Below are 24,168 nucleotides of genomic sequence, written 5' to 3' on the forward strand. Positions count from 1 at the left end.
TCTCCACCAGCTACGAAAGACAATACTTGCAGACAGGCAAGTGTTCAACAACATAAACCATGTGAGCATCACCACCATCAGACGCATCTTGGGAAAACACAGCATCACCATGAAGCAGCTCTACAGAGTCCCATTTGAGAGGAACAGTGACAGGGTCAAAGGACGTCGAGCTGAATATGTACGGGTAAGTGTAACTGTCCTTTACATTTACAATACAGTATTGGTGAAATCCAGTAGCAGCTGAATATGTACCATATCAGCACCACATGGATCCATTCTGAGAGCTGCACAGGTACCTGTGTGATGGGGTGAGGGTTCTGTATGTGTAGCACTGTAGTACAGTAATATGTTCTCTGTTTTTTTACAGCGAATCTTGGCCATGGATGGAGCTGCACAGCCTCATGAATTCATTTTCATTGATGAAGCTGGATTCGACCTGTGCAAAACAAGACGACGGGGTCGTAATGTAATTGGCCAAAGGGCAATTGTGCACGTCCCAGGGCAGCGCGGGGGAAATATCACATTGTGTGCCGCCATACGCCTTCGAGGGCTTCTGCATCATCATGCAAAACTAGGGCCATACAATAGCCAACATATACTCACATTTCTAGATGCTCTCCATAATATAGTTGTACAGAACAGCCCAGATCAGCCCAGGTTTGTGGTGATATGGGATAATGTCAGTTTCCATCAGGCTGCTCTGGTCCAGGCCTGGTTCTCCAACCACAATCAACTTGAAGTGGTATACTTGCCCCCTTACTCACCATTTTTAAACCCTATAGAGGAAATTTTTTTCGGCTTGGAGATGGCGTGTATATGACCGCCAACCACATGCCCGCATGCCTCTTCTGCAGGCAATGGAACAGGCCTGCGGCGACATTCAGGTAACAGCAATCCATGGATGGTTTCGACATGCAAGGGGATATTTTCCCCGGTGCCTAGCGGGAGAAGACATTGCTTGCGATGTCGATGAGGTCCTGTGGTCAGACCCCAACAGACGGCGGGATCCATGAGCCCACGTATGCACAATTGTCATGATTTTTTGTGTTTACAGTATAGTGTTTTTTCTATTACTGTATTATGTTTTGTTTTGTTTTTTTTTGCTTTATCTGACTTCATGGTACTGCAATGTACAATACTGAGTAGGCCTATTTGCTTTTTTGGTTGTTTGAAAATGTGTCTTCTGCAAATATGCCTCCTGAATAAACAATGACAATCACAGACTGCAGTGTTTTATATAAAGTAGACTAGTGTGTTTCCCCCTGATCTGAAAGTGTTTGCATATGATGCAAGTATGTGTCACTTTGTCAACAGAGTTACATTTTGACAAAGGAATGTTGGGTTTTGATAGCAGAGTTTAGGTTTTGAGAGTAGAGTTTCAATTTGGCACAGATGTGAATGGTATATTTCCCAGTGTTGTGTCATGTTTACTTGTGTTTAGAGTTTTGGGACAATGAGCGAAGTTTTGCAAAATGTGTTCAAGCAATAGGCAAAAACTGTAAATGAGACAATTAGGACATGTCTGAAATCTGTCATTTCATTTTTTTATTTTAACAAAAATATTACTTTAACTTTTAAGAGTTTTTCAGTATATTTTTACCGAGTTCCTCCATTTATACGCTCAGAATCTAAGAAAGAGGAAAAAAAATGATGTGTACAGTGTGGCGTGGTCCATTTCTTTATTACTTCCTGAGTGAAGGAGATAAAAGATTTGGGCGTTCATGATAATTCTTGAATTTGCATTTGTACATTTGTTTGTGGCTCATCGTGCATTAGGCTAAAGGACAAAAAGAATAGAATGGAATGGCATATGGCGCTGTAGTCATAATGACCCCGCAAAGCACCTCAAAGCACACTGTCCATTGTAAATATGTAAGAAAAATTGTGTATGTTTCTGTTCTGTGTCCTGTGTACTGTTTGTTTGTATATGTGTCTTTCTGGCTGCTGTTACAACCAAATTTCCCCTTGTGGGACAATTAAATGATTATTCTATTCTATTCTATTCTATTCTATTCACTTCACACTACCACACAACACTTTATGCCATGCTCGTAGGTCCACCATCAGGGTTGCATCCACACCTAACTGGTGGTTTACAATCAGCACTGAGCTGAAAGGAAAATTAGAACAGGAACACAGAAAGCCCCGTCCAACCAGGAGACCGCTGGGAGGCGATCGTACCAACCACTGCACCACAAAAGAACAAAAGCAGATCTATCAGAGAGATAGAAGAAGCATCCATCCATCCATCTGTTATTCCACTTGTCCAAATCAGGGTTGCAGGGGAGCTGGAGCATATGCCAGCCATAAAGCAAAACTTTCAGGATTAGATAAATCAACAAGTTCTTTAAACAAGTAACAAAAAAACCCACAAGGCCCAAAATATCATGGAGCATAAGTTCTCGTTCTTCTCTGCAGCACGAAGGCCAGATTAGACTTTGTTACAGCAAATGACACGAAGCTGCATGATTCTGGAAAGTAAATCTTTAGACAGACTGAACAAAGATGAACTTTTAGCAGAATGATGGAAAAGTGTGTGTGAACATGTGTCGAAGGACAACGTGAGATAACACATTTAGTTTAGTTTTGTTTTAAACTTACAGACAAGAAGGCCAAAACACAAGCATCATATTACAGTTTTTTCTGAATGCTTTAACCCTAACTGTGATTCTTATAGCACAATTTCTAAAACTATTAATACTTATAGCAAAACCACTCACTGAGTTTGCAAAACTAAAAGCACAAACACGGCTTTGCACTCAGTTTCCAAATGATCAACACACTCCTAGCAAAACTATACACATTTAAGGCCATTATTTACACTATTTTGCCAACTGTCTGGCACACTGTCACATGTGAAAACTGTTTTAGATAATTAGTTCACTTTGCAATCAGCCTAAGCACTATAATACAGGTAAGCTGTGTGTGTGGAGTACAATGGAGGGAGCAGGAAGAGTGAGAAGTAGAGGAGGCCGAGGAAGAGGACGTGGAGGTGAAGAAGTAGGATGAAGAGGACGACAAGGACAAGGAGGAGCAAGAGGAGGACGAGGAGGGGGGAGAGGAAGACGAGGGGGGGAGAAGAAGGGTAAGAAGAGTAAGAAATAGAATTGCTGATGACATCAGAGCTACAATAGTGGACCATGTAATCAACCATGGAGTGACCCTGAGGGAAGCTGGCCAACGGGTTCAGCCTAACTCGAGCCGCTGCACTGTAGCAAGCATCATAAGGACATTTTGAAATGAGAGTCGGTTAGTACAGTCACTTTGCACTAAGATCTGTAGCACTGCCATGCTAATGAGAAACACAACAATACCATAGATGTAAAAATACTGAAATTGTTACTTTACAGAATTGCTAGACGACCAGATGCTGGGGGCAGAGGAAGCATGTTCACTGCAGACCAAGAAACCCATATAGTCAATATGGTGATTGCAAATAATTCTATACTTGGAAATAAACACTTGTGTTTGTTTTGATGTGTGTGAATAAACACCAGTACTTGAAGTTTGGATCCCTCTATGCTTACGGATCTATGACAAAAGTATGAGCTCAAACTGACATAGCCTACCTTGTGCACAGAGAAAGCAAAAGCCAGATGTGTTTTTCATTCATACCATCAGTGTGTAGTTGGTGCATTGTGTGCTTATTAATATGATAGCTTGTATTAACTGTTGGATACGAAAATACCATTTTTACAAAGGTGTGGAGAGTTAAGCAAAGGTTATTCGCTTTTACAAGAAAACTACAATGTTTTGCTGATTGGGTGAAGAGTTTTCTTATTTGTGTGTAGAGTTTTGCAAAAATAGCCAATAGTTACAAAAAATGTGCTCAAGCCATCAGAAAAAACTGTAAAAACAGTATTTGATGATGTTCATGGGTTTCAGAGTTAAGGGAGTTATTGTCTGCAAAGGATTTTCATCTAAGTATTAAAGATAATACTTATAAATATGTTAGTTAGTCTAACTCCTGTGAAAATAGAGAAAATTAAATGTGTGTAATCCCCACAAACATTAATGCCTTCTTCTTTTATGCTATCCTTGAATAAAAGGGATTTAACCCCCTCAGACACTCATTTCAATCACGTTGCTTCATTTTAAATCCTCAGTTGTGGTTTGCAAAGGTTAAAGTTACAAAAACTGTCTGTAAAAAAAGTTGCACTGAGTCAAACTTATTGAAGTAGAGCAAGATTCTCGTTTATCGACTTCTATATTTACAGTTTGTTGGCATCTTGTCAGTTTTATAGGCAAAATTTCCAAACTGGGGCAGCAGGCCATGACTCACATTAGACAGAGAATGATCTTTGTAGACGGGCGCTGCTGGCATATCACATGCTTCAAAACAGCCGCACCTTGTTTTCTGTATAGACCCACGTAGTGACAGGATCTCCATGCTGCACTGCCAGACCTCATACCGACATCTGTCAACTCTCAAGGAGTTGACAACGATTGTATCATGACAGTGGTACAAGTCATGTTTTGCGGCACAACCACTTGGCTGATTGTTAGAAGACAATAGGTTTGAAATTACAGGTTTTCTACTGAAATTAAAAAATGTTTACAAAGTCGAGCCTTCAGTTTACATTTACTTTTAGCTCTTTTATCAGGTTTTATCAGATCTTTTGCTTCTCTGTTTTACTGTTAACAATTAGCTCACACAATGTACCGACACATCGTGTTGGCCTCATGGCCGTCATGGATTCTTAAACAGTGATTTTATTTAAATAGGTTGTAAAAAAAGACAAATTAAATGCAAGGCTGATGAAATACCTGCATTCATATGGACATACCAGTGCACCTACATTTTCATCCCAAGTAGTGCAGCGCCACTAGCTCCATCATGGGGACTTAACTTCATGTGGTTCAGACGCAGCACTCTTTTGGTGTTTCTCTAAGAAGGAATGTTGGGTTTCTTGGTGCTTTTGCAGAGCTACTATCTGCCACCTTTCCAAACAGATGGGGCACTCAGGCTAAAGACTGTTGACTTTCTTATTCCAGCTAACTCTACTGACACGTTTCTCCTTCCTTTCTGTGGTGGGCCATCTGCACTGAAGGTTATTTGTGGTTTTATTCACACAGTTAATCATTTTCTGCCTTTATCATCCTCTCCAGTGTCGCTCTGGTCTTTGATCGGTCACACTCTGAATGAATGAATGGACTGGGGTTCCCTCTGACAGAAATTTCTAAAGGATTGTCTTTGGGAAAATGACTGCATGCAGAATATTATGTAGTACAGTAAAAGGTCTTTGTGAAAACAATGTTACTTTTCCAGTAAAGAAATGCACAGAGAGTCATGTGGCAGATGGTCTGTCAGTTGGTCCACTGTCACAGGCATGAAACCAGTTTAAGATTGTTTTCTTCTTGAAATGGTGTGTTATCACACCGCAAGTAGCCGTTATATGATGGCTAAATTGTGGTCACAGTGATATGAATGGTAGTGGTGGTAAAGCCATGACTGAGGAGCAGCATTTTATCTGTCACCCCAGCAGAAGATTCATCATGCCAGGCTAGGTGGACCAGATTAGGTCTTTTCCTCTGATTTCCTCAGAAGTCTCAGATTTCTGTTTTTGGCTGAAATGTTTGGAACACGGCTGCATTCTGCTTAATGTACATGTAAAGTGTGATTAACGGGCTTACAGGAACCTGTCTTTCAGCAGCCAAGGGACCCTAGTCACAACTAAATGACTGCAGATCACCCCTCCACTACCATGCTTGACTTGTGAATGTGTTTTTGCTGATGTGCTGTGCTGCGTTTCACCAACAATGGTGCTTTGCATTACAATCAGACATATCCACTTTGGTCTTGTCTGTCCAGAGGACATTGCTCCAGAAGTCTCGGTTTGTTCATGGAAGCAAAAGACACACTGCCATGTCTATTTTAGAGAACAGAGGCTTTCTCCAGGTAACATTCCCAAACAAGCCGTACTTGTTTAGTATTTTTCTCATTGTATTGTCATGAACTTTAACATTTAACATGCTAACTGAGGCCTGTAGAGTCTAGATGCACTGATGGTCTGATCTTATGCTGAAACTGCTGGGTCGTCTCCTCCAGAGAGAATGGTAGCATTGAGTTAACATGCCTGAATGCTTCACTCCTACACAAGTAAACATCATATTAATCGGAACACTTCCTGTTGACTAGCTAATGAACTACATTTGGTTAGCAGGACCTAGATGCTACTTACACTCTTAATTCCTATGAAAGCAGTGTATATATTTCATTTTGACAGGACTCCACAGACTCCCATTAAAACTTTCTTTTTCACAATTGTTGTAGAGTCAAGAAGCCCATTTTTATCTCGAGTTAAAGCCAACAAAATAAAAAAATATGCCAGGTTTTAAGCCTATTCCACATTCACCATTTAGGATCACATTTGTGAAATGCACAGAAGACCCAAACCACCGTCTCTCATACGTGTCTAATGAATGACAGCCTGACTGACAGCTAAATAGAAGAGCTTGCACTAAAGTTAAGTGGATAGACTATTTCTCAGAACAAAGGTGAGTAAGCTGCAAAAACATTTGTTTGCATCATGTCATGGAGTTGACACCAGGGGCTGAAACAGCATGCGTTCTTAGCCTACTGAGTAATTACTCGTCTTTACTCTGTGAATTCCCAGAGTCCCTTTTCTTGTCGCTGCTGTCTATTGCACTAAGGGTGTGTGTGTGTGTGTGTGTGTGTGTGCCCTGCTGTGAGAAAACTGGGACTCAACGAGGGATGCCAAAGTCCATTCAAAGGTTTCCCACTGAGATTGAAATTGCCATCCTTACATTCACAGATGCGCACACTTACAAACATCCAGGCTGCTTTGCATGTGTGTGTGTGTGTGTGTGTGTGTGTGTGTGTGTGTGTGTGTGTGTGTGTGTGTGTTCCTGTTTGGAAATGAAACTGGAAAGCACTTCCAGTGTAGAAGCATTCTCTCTATTTCCCAACTGAGTGCTGACTGGTAATTAAAACTCAAGAAATAAAAGCAAAGTCATGTTGGTGAAGCATTAACTTCCTTCTGTTTAAAGCTCTGAACAGTGTTTGCATACGTGCACATGCACTGCACTGGAGGAATTTGAAGAAAAGCCAGAGCCAGAGCTTTGGAGTGGGACCATAAACTCTATGTAAAGATGACCACTTGCTCCCAATGAATGCCCAGGAGTTGGAAAAGTGTGATGGAGATTCTGCCACACTGAGATTAGGGCCAAAGTCTGCTAAAGTAACAATTATGAAGACCACGAAAACTTTAACATTAAGTGCTGCTGAAGAACCAACGTGGGTCACCTCTGCTTGAGAGGTGAAATTTGCAGCATGTCTCTGCTCAGTGGAGTGATGCTGAGTCACATGACCACAGCACAGCTAAACCCAACAGAGCATACGAGTATCAATCCAATACAAATATAAGCATTGATATCAGTACTATGGGTCAGTCTGCCCACCCCCATCGTACATATTTCAGGATGCTGGTGGTGCAGTTTCAGGTCTTGTTGGCAAATCTGGACTCTTGTCTGAGGAGGCAGAGAGCCGATTGACCCAGAGTTGCATCTGTGTGTCTGAGGTAAAATCATATTTCCATATAACTGTATGATTCAGTTCAGGTGAGTTGATTTGAGCTACAAGTGCACTTATTGCTAAATGCAATCTGATCTGATTAGTCAGATTGGTTTAGTCAAATGTGAACAATCTGAAAAATCATCCAAAAACATTAATTGGCTACATTAAGAATAGGTGAATATTTGAAGCCTTTTCCTGTTTCAAGCTGCAACGATCAACTTCCTTAAAAAGCCTCATTTTCCATCTTGGTTTCTTAAAGTAACAACATGCTAATTTGGCTTTGTTTTATGAAATGCACTTCACTTCACTTCACTTCAGACTTTTACTGCATAAATTAGCGACAGAGAAAAATACCTATGAGAACATAAAACTAAAATCATCAAGCATCTGTTCCTCCGTTCTCCCTCCTCTTTTGGTTCAGTAAAGGAAGTATTTGTGCTTCATATCAGAGCATTCATTGTAGCTTCTTGATATTCAGAGGTTGATTAATTCATTTCATTTTTAAAGGTTTTCTGTTTTATATCAAATAAAGAAAATAGTGGAATAAAGTTCAGCTAATGCAAATGGACAGCCACTTTGTTTTCACTGTCAGTTTTATCCACAGGGGTGTTTACGGCCTCAGTGTGCAATCCTCCCAGTGCATGATTCCTCCCTCCCCCACATCTCTCACCCTTTATGTCTTCTGCAAAATGGCAGACGAAGGATTATTGTAGGATTTCTCAAAGAAACCAACGTCAGACAAAAACCAAGTGGCCTAGTAATAATTCTGTCACACGGGCCACAGCTGTCTCATCTACTCGTGTCTCAGGCAGATAAGGCCTTGGAAGGGCTTTCCGTCTTTGTGGAAGTTCTTGACTTCACGGCTGGAGAAAATGTGGTCATAGTCCTTTAGAGGAGCTGTAAACAAAAGAAAACAAAATGTTGTCTGGTACCTCTTGGAGAGTTCAGGTCCATCACTTCTCCCCCTGGTTCCCCATCCAACACCCTGTTGTGTTTAGGTATCTCTGTTGCTTTGTCATTTCTCATCTCTTTGCACTCAGTGAAAATATTTATTTTCCCCACAAAATCTTGTGCCTTTGCAGTCTGGCATTCTTCCCACAGCAAATAAGGGTAGTGACTTAAACCTGCAGCACATAAGGGGATAGAGGAGCAAAGCACAATTGGCTGGGGCTTAACTTACTTTACATAATTGTTGCCTATAAACACATTCTCCACGTCAGGGGTTTAAGCACCTGATACGGTTAGCGGAGAAAGAGGAATGAAGCTGTCGCAAACTATCCTCACGATTTAGATGGAGAGGAGGAGAAAGAGGCAGCGACGGGGAGCGGGATGCATACGGGGAGTCAGAATGGTGGGTGGTGGGGAGGCTGTGGGGGAGAAAAGCAAGAGAGTCAGCCAACCAGAAGTCAGGTAAAATGGAACTTATCACCAGCATGTTTTGGCTTGTGATGCTTCATTAAGCTAAACTGTACAGGACTCACAGACTTTTCAGGACAAATGGCCCGCTCCTTCCTACACCATGTACTTCCTAATCCTATTCTTCGCATGCATGTCACAGATACTTTCTAGCACGCACATGAAGGTGCAGAGAAGTGTACACTGCACTTCAGTACATCCAGTACACTCTGCTTTATTCCCACAGTGTACCTTGCCATTCCCTGTTTCTCAGTGTTCATTGATCAGTCGCGTACTGAACATGAACAAGCAAATCTCTACAGCTCCATTTAGCTCAGCTCAGCTCAGCTGTAGTTCATACTACATTGCTTTCTTGTTAAAAGCATATTAAAAAAAACAGAACGCCACCAACAACCCTAATTTGATTGCTCAGTGGTAAATAACAGCTTCCTGAGATATTATCCTTGCTGTCAGTGCTTCAGTGGGCTCATTTTTTAAGACCACACAAAACAGGCACCATAACTGACAGCAGTCTTTTGGCACATTCTTTTTTTGTGCTCGTGTACTCAAAGTTTTCCAGGTTTAAAAGATTAAAGCGTCTTATTTTGGAAGCTGGAGGAGCTAACTGTAAATTCACCTTTCAAATGATGAAAGGTAGTTTAAATCCAGCACAGATGCAATCATGTTTGCATACTCTCAGGCAAGTGTTTACTGAGGTGACAGAACAAGGAGCTGAAGGTCACTTTCCCATGCACCAAAACAGCTGCCCCCTGCTGGGCAGGAGGAAGAATGCAGGTTATGGAGCCCTCTTCACTTCAGCTTGACTGAAGCTACTGGATGTATTTCATACAGTCTGTGGTTTACTTGCATTTACCTCAGTGGCTGTTGTCAATACCAGTTAGACTGTGAACTGCTGGACCTGCTGCATTACTGCTACACATTTATAGTTGGATAATATTTTAATAGCAGACACAATTTTAACTTTGACCTTTTTTTCTAGCTTTAACTTTGACCAGTGCAAACATTTATTAATTCAGACAAACATGTAATTATTTCTATTTATTCATGTTCATTGGTGTTCCCACTGCTGAGCTGTGTTCATTGAACTGTCCCCATGTGCATGCATGTGTGTGCATGTGTGTGCGTGTGTGTGTGTGTGTGTGTGTGTGTGTGTGTGTGTGTGTGTGTGTACATCTTAGTAAGCAGTACCACTCTCTGGCCAGGAACTGACTAATGAGCCACAGTCTTAGTATCCGAAGTGCCAAATGCACTGAGAATGCAACCAGCTGAAAGCCAGTCCAGGTCCAACATGCGACCAACACAAGTGCAGTGTGGAAACCTGAAGCCTGCACTGCACATGCATGCAGAACAGACTACAGCAGTAAAGCTATATAAATACTTTTACCACTGCGGTAAAATAAGGGAGATCTTCTGTGTAGTAAAACCTCTGCATACAGATTTCCCAGTGTGGAAGTGTGTGTTATTAGAAGAATTTACAGAATTGAATTTACTTCTACTTATTTTTGCTGCAGATGAACTTTGAGTGTCAGTATGAGTGAGCGTTAAGGGATTAACTTGCCAATTACAGGATGTCTCACAAAAATTATTAGTCAGCACTGAATATTTATTAACTATGGTGGAAACTCCACATGCACGAGCTACAGGCTCTGGGCAGCCTGAATGTACTGAGCTGAGATGTTAAATACAGCAGAACATGTAAATGTTGTGCTGACATTTGGACTTACTGTACATGTTGTTGTGTTAAAGCTATTTGACAAAGCCAACAGTTAATGTTTGAGGGCTGTTTACTTTGTGGAAGAACTTTTCATTTGCAGTGTTTCCTTGGACATTTCATGTATTTCTGTCTTTGTAATCTGGCTGATTTATAACTTATATAAAATTATAAGAGTGGCTCTTATAAAATTGAGTAACAGCACTGCAAATGTAGGACTGAAATGAGCAACTTTGGGCTCTGTGCCTAAAGAAAAAGGACAGAAGCCATTGCAGATGGATGATCTGGCATCAGTGGGCAAAGCTTCACAGTAAACTGAAAAATAGCTTCTTCACATGAAGCAATAAATTTGTTTAAAACACAACAGAAATCTATAAAATCAAAGTTTTATTTATTTAAATTGTTTATACCAAGTACATTTCCTTAATGATAACTAAGTTACAATATACATACAGATACAATAGATAATATAGATATAATTTACAGCAGCTGTGAGAGTGGATATGTCTCCCCTGCACTCAGCAGCACCACACTCTGGCTTCGGCTAGATAGACACAGCAGATCAGCTGGCTCTCCTCCAAAGTCCCACTCCTGCCCGTGCAGTCTGAGCTCAAGCCTTACGTCCTGGTAAAGTGTAAAAATCATGCCAGATGATGGCCCAGTTTACACTGCAGGGGCCACTCTGGGTCCCCCTGCCGGCACTTCACAAAGTTTCTGATCCGGCACTAATGACGCTCTTTGGAGATGATACACTGTCCAGCAGTCTGTCCATGAGGTGCACAGTCTGCAGCCGCCACTGTTTTGGCGATATGAGTTTCAGCTGTCTCTGTCAGACGCATGTTTGGCTTTTAAAGGTGTGAAACATGGATAACTATCTCAGGTACATCAGGTCATCTCTTTACTTAGTGATTCCTCTAGCTGTACAGCCACAGAAGTTCTTAACATTGCCACCTTTATTCCATTCAGTAGTCTGACACTGATTTCTGATTTCTGACAGTTTTACAGCCAACGCTGTCGTCCAAGAAGAACACAGTTCAGTCTGTATGTAACTATGAAGCAGTGACTCTCCTCACTCAGCCATTAAGGATATGAGCATGTCTTATTTAGCCGGTTTAATAATAATAATAAAGACAATCCAAGTTTAACAGACTTAATCCTGAGCCCTCTTCCTCTGTCACATCCTTTGATGACTGTGAAAAATTTTAAATTTCTTTGCTAGTAAAATGAATGTTATCAGGTCGAAGTTCAAGTCTGGATCTTCTCAACCTGCCCGAGTGTCTCATCGAGTTCTCTTGTCAGTGTTTATACTGGTTTTCATGACAGATGTACTGTCACACGCTGCCTGTCGTCTGCCTTCTCCTCGTAATAAATCAGTCCTTCTTCATGAGCTGAGCTAAAAGTGGCACTCATCAGTTCCTTAAGCTAGTTGAGAGAAATAAATAAAGAACATCCAATCCTCTTACCTGCATAACCACAGCACTGAAACTGCGTTACTGAATTTGAATTGAATTTTGTAACCTTGCTGTTTCGATGCTACCCAGCTGTATTTTGTCTGTTAAAGCTTGTAAACAGCTTCTTTTACCCCAACAAATGCTTCAGTTCCATAATAATAGCATGTATTCATATTTCCTCCATCTCAATTCTGGCCAAACTGAAGTTTTTGTCTTTGGCCCTGACGGTTTCTCTAAGGAGGTCAGTCATTACATCAGCCCGCTTCTTCAGAAAGATCACATCCTGCTTACAGCACAGATACTGAGACTTTATAACTGCAGCGTCTCAGATCATCTGATCAGAGTCTCCGAAATGTTCTTTGCTCTCATTTTAAAACCGGAGGCAACCGCGCTTTTGATCCAGCTGACCTAACAGACGGAGGAAGGCTATGAGGAGCTACAACCTCAAACTACAGAAACTCATCTTCACAGGTGAGCGTCACCTTCATCTTTCTTCCATGAACTTTGGCCATAGTTTACATCTAACATGTGTTTGTTGTGATCACCGTAAGACTGTGTGGTTGATTCTGTAACATGTGTCCTTATGGTCTGTATAGTTTGAACAAAAGCCACAGACTAAACATATGTTACTGTATGTTTTAAAACGTGCTCTACAAATAAAGTTGTCATTATTTTGAAACCACGATCCAGTGCTGACATTAGTTTGAGTCATTAGTTTAAATAAGGAATGATTTAAAAAGTCTCTTATTACAACTTCAGCACTTGCACAACATTATTAAAATAATCTACAGAGCCATGCAGACCCAATAAAGAAAGGCTTTGCCAAACTGTTACTGTGAGTCAAAATTTAAACAGAGTATTTGAAGCCACCTGTACATCTGCTCACTGTAACGGTACATTCTGCTGTCCTCGCCATATTTCTTGGCTTTGTCTGCTGTGGTGGCTTCGATCTTTCGCTTTACCTGCTCCCTTCTTCTCTTTCTCTGAACTAACGACACATTCTCATAAATATCCACTCATAAAACTCTGGGGAATATGTTCTTCCTTTCTTCTGCTACACATAAGCTGATGAACACTTTATGTGAAAATGAACAAGTCTGAGGTATAGTGAGAGCCAGCAAGCTATACTCATCAGGGGGAGAGAGGGAGGGGTGGGAATGAGGGGGGAGAGAAAGAGACAAACAGGCAGAGCAAGAAGTCAGGAATAAAGAGGAGAGGTGCAGGACAATGAGTGGGAGAGTCGGGAGGAAAAGCAGAGGAGACGGGAGAGGTTAGCAGGAGACAGCAAGCAAATGAGCAAGAGAAGGTAGGCAGGAGGGAGAAGTGTAGTGTAGGAGGAAGAAGAGGAGGAGATGAGGGAAGAAGGTCAGTGATGAAGTGGCAGACGGGCTGCCAGACTCCCCATGGCTCTGAAATACTGACTCACAGACTGGATGGATGGACGTCGACCATGGAAAGAGGGAAAAAAGAGGAATGACTGGCACAGGATGGGTGGGATGACTGACTTACTAACCAGTTAGTTTACAAGTCACTCTGCATGTATATGTGTATGTGTTGCTTTGAGTGTCTTTGAATCTGCTCGTGGGGACTTAGATGAGATACAGTATAGTTACCTATACTCAATTTGCTAACTAACAGAAACCTTTGATAGGAACTGAACAGATGCAGAACTTTCTAAAGTATACAAACTTCTAACGTCCTCGACCCATTCCAGTTTGGGTTTTTCCAGTGCAGTGATGGGTGAAATGCAATGGCTAAAAACAACCTTTGCAGTGAGGGCTGTGAATTCATGGACACAAACACTTTTTATTTTTGTTGATTAGCCAAACCACCAATATCAGTACATGAATTAAAATAAGTCCATACAAGATCAGTCAGCTCAGGGCATCTGTGGCTACTCCTAATAGGACCAGCCGAAAAAACAACTGTTTACTAGAATATTCAACTCACATTTATCTAATAAACTGGGGCTGAACATGCAGCTTTTATCGGAGGGTAAGCACAACCAGGTCTGTAGGAATCACAGCTTTTTCATTTATACCCACCTCTTTTATTGGCAGCTGTGAGGTATTCCTTCTTTATTTCATCAAATAATCATGTAAGAAGTTATTTTATTGCCTTAAAATCAGAAGAAATGGAGATCTAGAGTGAAAAGGCATCTATAGGGTGCAAAAGCAAAACTATGGCACAGAGGAGAAAACAGCATCCACCTGGAAGAAACTGTGGGTAATCACAGGATGTTTTTCATTTTGGAAAACCCGTTGGCATACGAGTTTTTGCTTCTCACTGATAAAATTTCAATGTTACATATTTAAAATGCTGTACATTTTAAATATGATATGATGTGTCTTTGGTAAGCCAGCATCAGTAGTCTGTAAGTTAGACATCCTTAAATCTCTTTAACATGCTTCTTGGATAGGTGCCCGTCAGGATCAGTGTTCTTTCAAAGCATTCCCCGCTCTGAATATTCATGCCTATACATTAAGACAGCGTAGTAGGCATGTGAAGTTGGCTGCATGTTCAAAGTGCAGGCAGATGATGACTTATATGGCCTGTAGTCTTACTGCCCCCATACTTAATGACATGCTTTTAAAGGGGCTGTTATGGCATATATACTCCACTGAACAGAGCAAAAATACATTCATACTGTGATTGAACACAAGAAATACCCAAAACAAGGACACTGATAAGACCTGAAAAGGGGTGACTTCTTGAAATTAAAGATATTCTATATTATGTTCTTCAATAAATCCCATGAACAGCTTGAGAATTGTCTCTATGTATATGGCAGTCAACTAACCACAAAAGAAAAGAAATATTCCGCTCTTCTCCCCTTTTCTGGGAGGCAGCGGGGAGGTAGCGCGTACAGCCCGATCCAGCGGGGAGGTGTGGGAAGCCAGACCAGGCACCCCCCTTCCGGCTCTCCTCTCTGCTCTCTCCTATCTTGTCCCTTTTGTCTTACTTCTCTCTATCACCTTTTCTATCCCTTTGAAGAAGTTAGGCTCCATAAATGCTAAAGAGGTAAGTATTATTTCTCAGTTGCAGTGAATGGAAAATAAACTGTAGGAAACTAAACAGAAGAAAGAAGAAGAGAAATAACAAGTTAACATAAACCAGTGACACACTCCAGGGCCTGATCAACCCTGGCAGGGCCTCCTTGGATGAGGGTGTCTAGTGATAATGGCTGAAACACCCGATGAAACCAAGGTCCACTACTGACGATGTGTCCCAAATTTAAAATGATAATCCAGATCAATCTCTAATCCTTAAACCTAACCATGGAAGGAAAATGGCAGATTAGCCTGGGTAAAAGACAGAAAGTTGAGGCACACAACGATGTGTGCTGCTGGCAAAGTTTCTGGGCTGCCTTTCCTCATAACAGCCATCCTTCAAGAGTCTCTCCATCTAAAGCAATGCATTATCAGGGACTGTAACATCTCATCCTTTTTACTGTATCTTTCTCTGCCATAGAACTCACTGTCATAGACCAAGAAATGACAACAGGGACCCCGAATACAAAAACCAGGTTTCTCAGGTAAGAAACTGGTATATTGGAAGTTCTGGGAGGATGAGCTGGTCACAAGGAGAAAGTCTAAAGTGGTCCAGAATAGATTCCACAGAAAGAGAATGCTAAGAGTTATTTGCTTTTTCACCAGTTTAGATTGCAGAAAGGTGGAGAGATAAGAGAGGCAGCAAGGTGAACATTCAGGAAGGAACTGACCAGAACTGACGGGGTCACATCTGCTCAGCCCAGCCTGGACTCCAAAAGGTGTTCAGCACAGCAAACCAGCGCAGGACTAAGACATTTACTGTCCCCAAGTGGTTTAAAATGCATTACAATCTCCATTATTAAAATATTTGTTACTCTATCATTCTAAGTCACCTACAATATCAACAAAGATGTAATTAGTGGTGTCTTTGTTTTTTCTTATATAAAGAGATTTTTATATTATTTACCTAATGTTTAGTCATAGCTACGTGGGGCCAAAATGTCTCAATCCACCAGTAGTTTTGAATTTAATTTTTTTTAATTAAAAATTATAATATTAATCAAATATCAAATAAACGTATCGGTTAAGCTGTTTAGGAAGCTACACTTGATGTTAATATTATCCAGGCCTTCATGAAAAAGAGGATTTATGACACTGAATAGTTTGAGGTTTGCACTTTCTTAAAAAGACATCTAAAAATTATAAATCACCACAGCACAAACTCCGGATATGAGATTTTGATAATAGAAGGTAAAATACATTGACTGTAGTTAACTGGCACAATTTTATTTGTGAAAATAAAAAATTACAATTTTACTAAACAACTGTCTCAAAGACGTCCTCAGGCCTCTCTCCAGTACAGAAGCGTGATACTGGTGCTGTATCCTTTCAGCTGTATCCCAGGATGGAGGAATATTGGAACTGTGTGTGTGTGTGCACGTTTGTGTGTTTGTCTTTGTTATCACCATCAGCCTTTATTAGTAGTTAGTGACAGAGATATGAGTAATTAGTGATGTTTGTGTTCCAGCACGTTGGCGATGGGAGCCGTTGGTACAAGCTGGCTTTGATAAACCCAAATGCGGTGGAGATAATACTGCTGACCTGAGTATGGGAGAGGTTATATGGTGCAACCATATTTGTTCTTATTAGGAAACATTGTGTCTGGCTGTAACACACTGCTGGGAGAAACAACCGCCCTTCACATATTTACCGCACAGGGATCTAATGAGTCTCATCTTATCTCGGGCATGTGCCCCCATGCCCACCAGCCCAGAACCTATTGCTCAAGTGAGGACTGGCCCCTGTTGCTATTTGCTTTTTGTCTTTTTAGGTTCCTCTTTTCTGTCCATTCTTTTACTTCAGCCTCCATCTGTTTTTACAGTAGAAAATGTTCATTCTTGAGTCCGGTTCTGCTGGAGGTCTCTTCCTGTTAAAAGATAGTTCTTCCTCCTCACTTGTGCCGTCTGATTGTTGATTGTCTCTAGTATCGTAGGGTCCTCACCTTATTATAGGAAACATCATCAAAGGTTTGTTATTGTGAATTGGTTTTAGGCAAATGAAGCCAAGAAGTTAAAAAAAGAAAAGAAAAAAACCCCTAGACCATCTAAGCGGCTGGCTGACTCTCAGAGACGTATTACCTATTAACTATAGCCACACGGTCAGCACCAGTAGGTTTTGCCTTTGAGGAACTATTGTTTCTATAACAATATGTTAACTAATTAACAAGTCAATGTGACATATTAGAAGGGGAAATCTATTTCACACCTCTATTACAAGCACGTTCCCACCTGTTTCCATGAAACTTTTATTTCAACTTTTGCTGTGGCTCCAGTGGCCATACGCTTTTCTGCCATCTGGATAATCAAGTATGGCCTGATCCCTCCACACATAAGCAGAGTTGCTGTGTGTCACACATAAGACCAGCACTAATGGGAACTACAGGGCTTTAATGTAGAATCAGGTAAAGTAGTAAATGTGAGGAAAAGTTAACTAAAAGTTCAAGATTCCTTCTAATCCTCATTGTGTTTGTGAACGCCATCAAGCTGGTCCACTGCTGCTTATCTCAGGCAGACGCTGCAGTAAGAGAATAAGTGAAAAAAATGGTACAAGAGAAATGACACCCCCTGATGAGACATGACATTGTTGTGAAACTACATTTGACAGCCTCACCTCAGTGCTGTCAGCAGCTGGCTCCTGAAGTAGGGAAAACGCTGCCCGAGAAAATCCTCTTATCTGGACTGCACCGAGGCCAGGAGCAAGGCATCGGCTGGGATTTGGATCAGAACTGCAGCCAGGAAAGGGACTGGACTCTCTGAGATGATTGGGCTTACAGTGGGAAGACAAAGCAGCCAGCACCGGATGGGAGAGGATACACCCAGCGGCCTCCAACAGCCTAAAGGATTTAAAGACAGAAAGGTGGATGGGCTCCAGCTTTATGGCCTCCTCCAGCAGCTCTTGATCCGCTGGGCCCTCTTCCACGGCTGACACTTGATCAATGTCCCTCCCTGTGTGGAGGTGCTGCAGCGGGAGGTGGAGGCAGCAGGAGGGCGACAGGAGGGCTTTTGGCTCTGCTGATGGCAGTGGCAGAAAAAAGAAGCTCCTCTGTCAAAGCACGTCCTTGTTGGCATTTACCAAGGGTGGAAATACATTTTCTCTGCCCGCTGTAATAGAGTGCTCTTTGATGTCAGCAGTTTTTACATAAAGAAGCATTAAATAATCAGTGGCTTTAATACTCTGGATCAGCCACCAAATGAATGCAGAGGCATCAACATGAGCCTGGCACAGTCTGCACTGCTGAGTGATTGAAACAAATACTAATGTCATATTTCTGTAATAGACACAATAGCAAGGCACTCGTTAATTAAAGAGGAGGCAAAAACATCTCGCACAAAGGAATTCTAAAAGCTATTTTTTCTGTCATAACCAGACTTTTTGGATAAAGTCTTGTTTTGTAATGATGTGCGGTGGGTGATCTCTAAAATAATCTGTTCTTCTCTGTGGGACAGACATTCATAAAGTCTTAGTATTTTTAGAGTTAATTAGCACTAAGTAGCAGACATGACGTTACAGTTCATGAATGCAGCTTGCTTATTTAAGATGTTAGCTTTACTTATTAACTTCAACTTCTCCCTCTCGACCAAATGTCTTAACTAACCAACACAGTGGGACTTTTATATACAATCAGAGAGTGTCAAAGTGTATATGCCTTCTTGTTATTAATGAGGAAGGTCACATCATCATGGCGTCCTACAGTAAGCCTTAATCCTATGTACCCCATAATGTCTGGGGCTGGCTGGAGGTTTCTTGTACACACTAAATTTGAACACATTTTAATCAACACCTCAAATGTTCTGGACTGTGTTTATCTAGTGAGTGTAGGCTGTCAGATGACTGTTTACCTCATAATGCTGGGTGTAAATGGACTGATTCTTATACAGCGATTTTCTAATCAAAGAAAAGCGAGTACTCTGTACAACATACCGCATTCACTTTCTTCTAAGCTTTTTAGTGCTTCATAACTGACATTCATACTCCGATGGACACATCAGAGAGCAACTTGGGGTTAGTATCTTGCCCAAGAATACTTGGCATGAGGAGCCAGGGATCCAACCTTCCGATCAGTACGTAACCTGCTCTCCCTCCTGACCTACAGCCATCTGAAGTACTAACAAAGCCCAACCCTGCTTAGCTTCCAAACTCAGACGAGAGCAGGTGTGCTCAGGGTGGTATGGCCACAAGTGCGAAGTGTCCATAACTATTTACTCTGGAGGAAGCTGTAAAACTTTGTGAAAGGGGTCGATGAGTATGTGAAGCTCACTTCAGTCCTGTGACAGCGATACTGAGGTGAGCTGTTGAGAATTTCCAGAACTTTCTCATCAAAAAGCGCTGCTGTTTTTGCCGCTGCTAGCTACTGTTAGCTGGTGAAACTGCCTGAAGTGGATCTAATGTTGTTAGCGACTCAGATGCTTAGCAAAAAAAGAAAAAAGAAAAGAAAAACTGTCATATGATGTGTAAATGTAATCAAACTGTTTGTCAGAGGGTGACTTTTAGGACATCCTAACATTAGCTGGCATAATGTTAACCAGCTGTTGTTTGACCAGCTTTTGTCAGCTGTTTGGAGAGGGAGGGTCACATGTCTGATGTGTTTAAAAAAATCTGTAACTTCCACAATGTTTGGAATAAGTAAATATATTTATAGACGTTTTCAGCTATTAGAGCCTTGAATTTATTTCATGAGATGAGGCTTGAGGTGAGCAGGACGAGGTGGAGATGAGGGAGGAGAGCGCCGTTCTGGAGGGGGAGAAAGAAGAGAAGGAGGAGAAAGGGGTAATAAGATATAGAGGATGAAATGAAGAAATGTAAAAATCGGAAATTTTAATTTACAACATTTTTTGCTGCATTTATGTGTTTAAAATGTTTGTCCGATTTTCCCTGTTTCAGAATTCTTGGAGACGTGAACCTTCTAATAAAATTCTGTCGAGGGTTAATAATGATGCCTGGCAACAAGGGACGAGCATCAGAGAGCTGCTAATTTTGAAATGAATCGGATGGCCAGTCATTGAGATCAGACCAACGTACGGCATGCACTTATCCTCCTCTCCAGAGCAGAGCAATTCAGACTGCAAACTTAATATGAAATTACATTTTAACATTGGACATTTAATGTCAGTGCCATTTTGCAAGGATGCTTAATGTCAGTTATGCAGACAGTGGAGATGTATTTCACAAATGAACACAGCATTATCAAGAATCAAGCAAAAGACCTACTAAAGAGAAGAAAAGATGCCTCAAACCATTTCTGCGCGCCTCCTGGAGCCATCGCGTCTAACCTTCTGCCCACGCACAGAATCTGAGCGCAGCCAGTACGGATCTGAATCTGCTCGCTGTCACATACATTGTGTGGATAGTTGATGAGGCTGCAGGGGAGAGCTGATAAAGTGCTGCTCTTCACTGACACAGCTGTGTGGCGCAAACACCAAGTGAGACGGCCCAAGTATCAGTGAAAATCCCTGAAACAGAATCATTACAGCAAATGGAAAACAGGGCTTGAAATGATTCAAAACACATTTAAATTTAATTTAAAAGAAGGTGTAACATAATGAAAATATGGACTAAAGATAGAAAAGTTGTTTAAATGTAAATGAAGTCTTCTAAAAGCCATGTTCATAACCAACATAATGAATTGGTAACTGTATTCTTACAAAGTGAAGACACTAAACAGAATAAAAGGTGCTGTGGGAGCATCTTGGTTATTAAATCAGATGGTGCTGATTCTTGCTCAGTATGTGGGTGTATGATGGCTTATGTTAGAGTGGGGGGGGACCTGGCAGAGCAGGGCTCTATTTTGGGAGTCTTTGGCATGAAAATGCTCAACCTCCTCGGGTATATTGCTTCTTGTGAAAATATGTCTTATCTACAATGTGGTTTTAAATGACAGGACAATGACAATCAGTTCTAATTTAACACGAATAACAAAAGTTTTGGTTATGTGCACAGACACAGTGGATTTTTACATCAATATGAGATCCAAGTGCAAACTCAGCAGTAATTCAATGGGGTTGTAAAAAAAAAAGGCATGGCACAGCACCATTATGCTGAAAAACTCAAAGTAAAAATATCAGAGCTTTTCTAGTAACCAGATCAATAATCTGGTACATTCCTAAAAAATAGGAAGGCACTGGCTAGCTTAGCAACACCAAATGTCCTTAAAAAACCCACAGCTGACATCTAAGTTGGATGTTCTGTCTTTGGTTTAGACAAACCTTTGACAACATCAGTTTTTCTGACAAATGATGAGCACGCTAATGGAAAAGGCATACGACAAGGTCCTCACAGCTCATAGGAAATATAGAATTAATTTGAAACATAACTGGCAACGTCGATCAGCCAATGTGTGCCATATAGACAAAAATACAAGAGAACTACTGAATCAACCTCAACTTAAACTGGAAAAACTGTAGAAAGTCTGTAAAAATAAAAACTGAAAAGTTTGGGACTGAAATAACCAACCAGGCTAATGCTGGTAACAGCCTCCAGTATTGAACTACATATGAAATTTACTCACTGTTTCGTCATAGAAGACTGAACACACTAAAGCTTAAGCTGACCTACAGCAGCTAAATTCAGCATATTCAAACTTTCAATCAATATACTGAAAGATATATAAATTCAATCCTTTTTTCTAAATCTGTTTGAGTCTTGTTTCTTTTCCTTTTTTTTTCTTTCTTTTCTGCAACAAGCCTCTTACCGTGGCCAAAATATGTAGAATGATTCAAATTAAAACTTTGCAGCGTTCTCAGAAATGTACAGTATTCATGGAAGTATATAAAAGTGAGACAGGAGCTACTGTGGGAAAAATAATTATTTCATCACCTGCTGAATTTGCTTACTTACAAATACATTTTATGGTAAGAATATCAGCCAAAGATCCAGACAAAACACATTGCATGAAAGTTATAAATCCATTTACGTTTCAGTGAAATAAGTGAACTGTGACTGTTGGCAACTGTTGCTGGCAAGCACAGCGGTAAGATATTTTTATAGTTGGTCACCAGGTTTGCACCTCAGGAGGGATTTTGGCCCACTCCTCTTTACAGAATCTCAGAACTCTTCAGGTTTAGGCTGCTGCTCCCTCCACAGATTTTCTTTATGACTCAAGTGTGGAGACTAGCTCAGCCACAGCACGACCCTAATGTGCTTCTTCTTTAGCCAGTCCTTTGTTACCTTAGGAGATTTCATGTAAATGGCCCTGTGCAGTGAGGTCACCGTGTACCCTTACCACAAAACCATTCCCAAAGCATAAAGTTTCCACACCTGCACTTGGCTGTGGAGATGGTGTTCTTTGGGTCATACTCAGCATTTCTTTTCCGTCAAACACAGCAGGTTGAGTTGATATCAAAGAGGTTAAGTTTGGTGTCATCTGACCAAGCCTTCTCCGAATTACTGCTTACTGGTAAATTTTAAAAGGCCTGTACATCTGACCTCTTGACCAGGGGGCCCTTGTAGCTGCTGCAAGATTCCAGCCCATTACAGTGTAGTGTGTTACCAATGGTGTTTGTGGGAACTGTGGTCACAACTGCCTTCAGATCATTAAGTAACTCCTCCCATGTCATTTTGGTCTGATCCACCACCCTCGTCTAAGGAGCTTGGAAAGAAAAGCGTCTGGACTTCTTTGAGTTGGTTGAAGACGTTTCACCTCTCATCCGAGAAGCTTCTTCAGTTCTAAGGATCAATGGTGGAGAGTCCCAGATTTAAACCTAGTGGGAGTTTCTCCCCAAAGAGGAACAAAGGACCCCCTGATGATCCTCTAATCACATGAGCCAAGGTGTGAAAGTGGGTGTGGGTCCCAATCAGCCAGGGTTTCGGGTGAGCTTATTGTGAAACCTGGCCCTCATCTTTCCTCGGCCCTCAGCCTTAACATCGGCTCTCCATAAGTCTGTGTCCTGAGTCACCCACTGTACAGTCTGTACACACATGACTGTGTCAGACAAGACAGGGGTGCCTACCCTCCCCGTTATTATTTGCATTAGTGATTGAACCACTCTCAGTAGCTTTAAAAATGGTGAAAGGATTAGGAGGGATTGATAGATGGGGTATAAAACATAAAGTGTCGCTCTATGCAGATGATTTGCTTCTTTATGTGAATGATCCTCTACTAAATATCCCACACATTTTATCAGTATTAGATTCTTTCGGACATTTATCGGGATACAAGCTCAACATCTCCAAAAGCGAATACTTTCCAGTTAATCAAATGGCTGCAGACATACCTACACAAACTATACCATTTAAAATGGCTAATTTGGGGTTTAAATATCTTGGAATTGCAATTTCACGATCTCTGAGATTAATGCAGGAACAGAATATTACTTTACTTACAATGAAAGTTAAGTCTGATCTTCAAAGATGGAGCTACCTACCGCTGTCTTTAGCTGGTAGGATCCAAATTATTAAAATGAATGTATTACCTAGATATCTATATGTATTTCAAAGTTTGCCTATTTATCTGCCAAAATCATTTTTCAGAACTACAAATGACGCTATTTCATCATTTATTTGGGCCGATAAACGTCCAAGGGCTAGTCGTTTGCTTCTTTATAGGGATAGATCAGCTGGAGGATTAGGACTGCCTAATTTAATTGGGTATTATTGGGCATCTAATATGTATAATATATTATTGTGGTGTACGTCTCCCCATACTAATTAGTGCCAGAGTGAAACAGCCTCCTGTTCTTCGTCATTACGTGCTTTAGCATGTGATACCTCACAATCATGCCTACTAAGCCGGTCTTCCAACCCAGTTGTTGCTGAAACATTAAAAATTTGGTCACAAATAAGACGCCACTTTGGTTGGCTCACCCTCCCTCTCGCAACCCCGATCTGCAACAATCACTTATTTGTGCCAGCAAAGATGGACTTAAGATTCTCTCTTTTAGAACATAAAGGACTTGGTACTCTAGGTGACTTATACGTAAATGATGTTTTTGCAAGTTTTAACGAACTAGTTACTCGCTTTAATTTTAATAAATCTGATTTGTTTCGGTACTTCCAGTTGCGAAACTT

This window comes from Oreochromis aureus, linkage group 2 (genome assembly GCF_013358895.1).
Source record: "Oreochromis aureus strain Israel breed Guangdong linkage group 2, ZZ_aureus, whole genome shotgun sequence".
Classification (NCBI taxonomy): domain Eukaryota; kingdom Metazoa; phylum Chordata; class Actinopteri; order Cichliformes; family Cichlidae; genus Oreochromis; species Oreochromis aureus.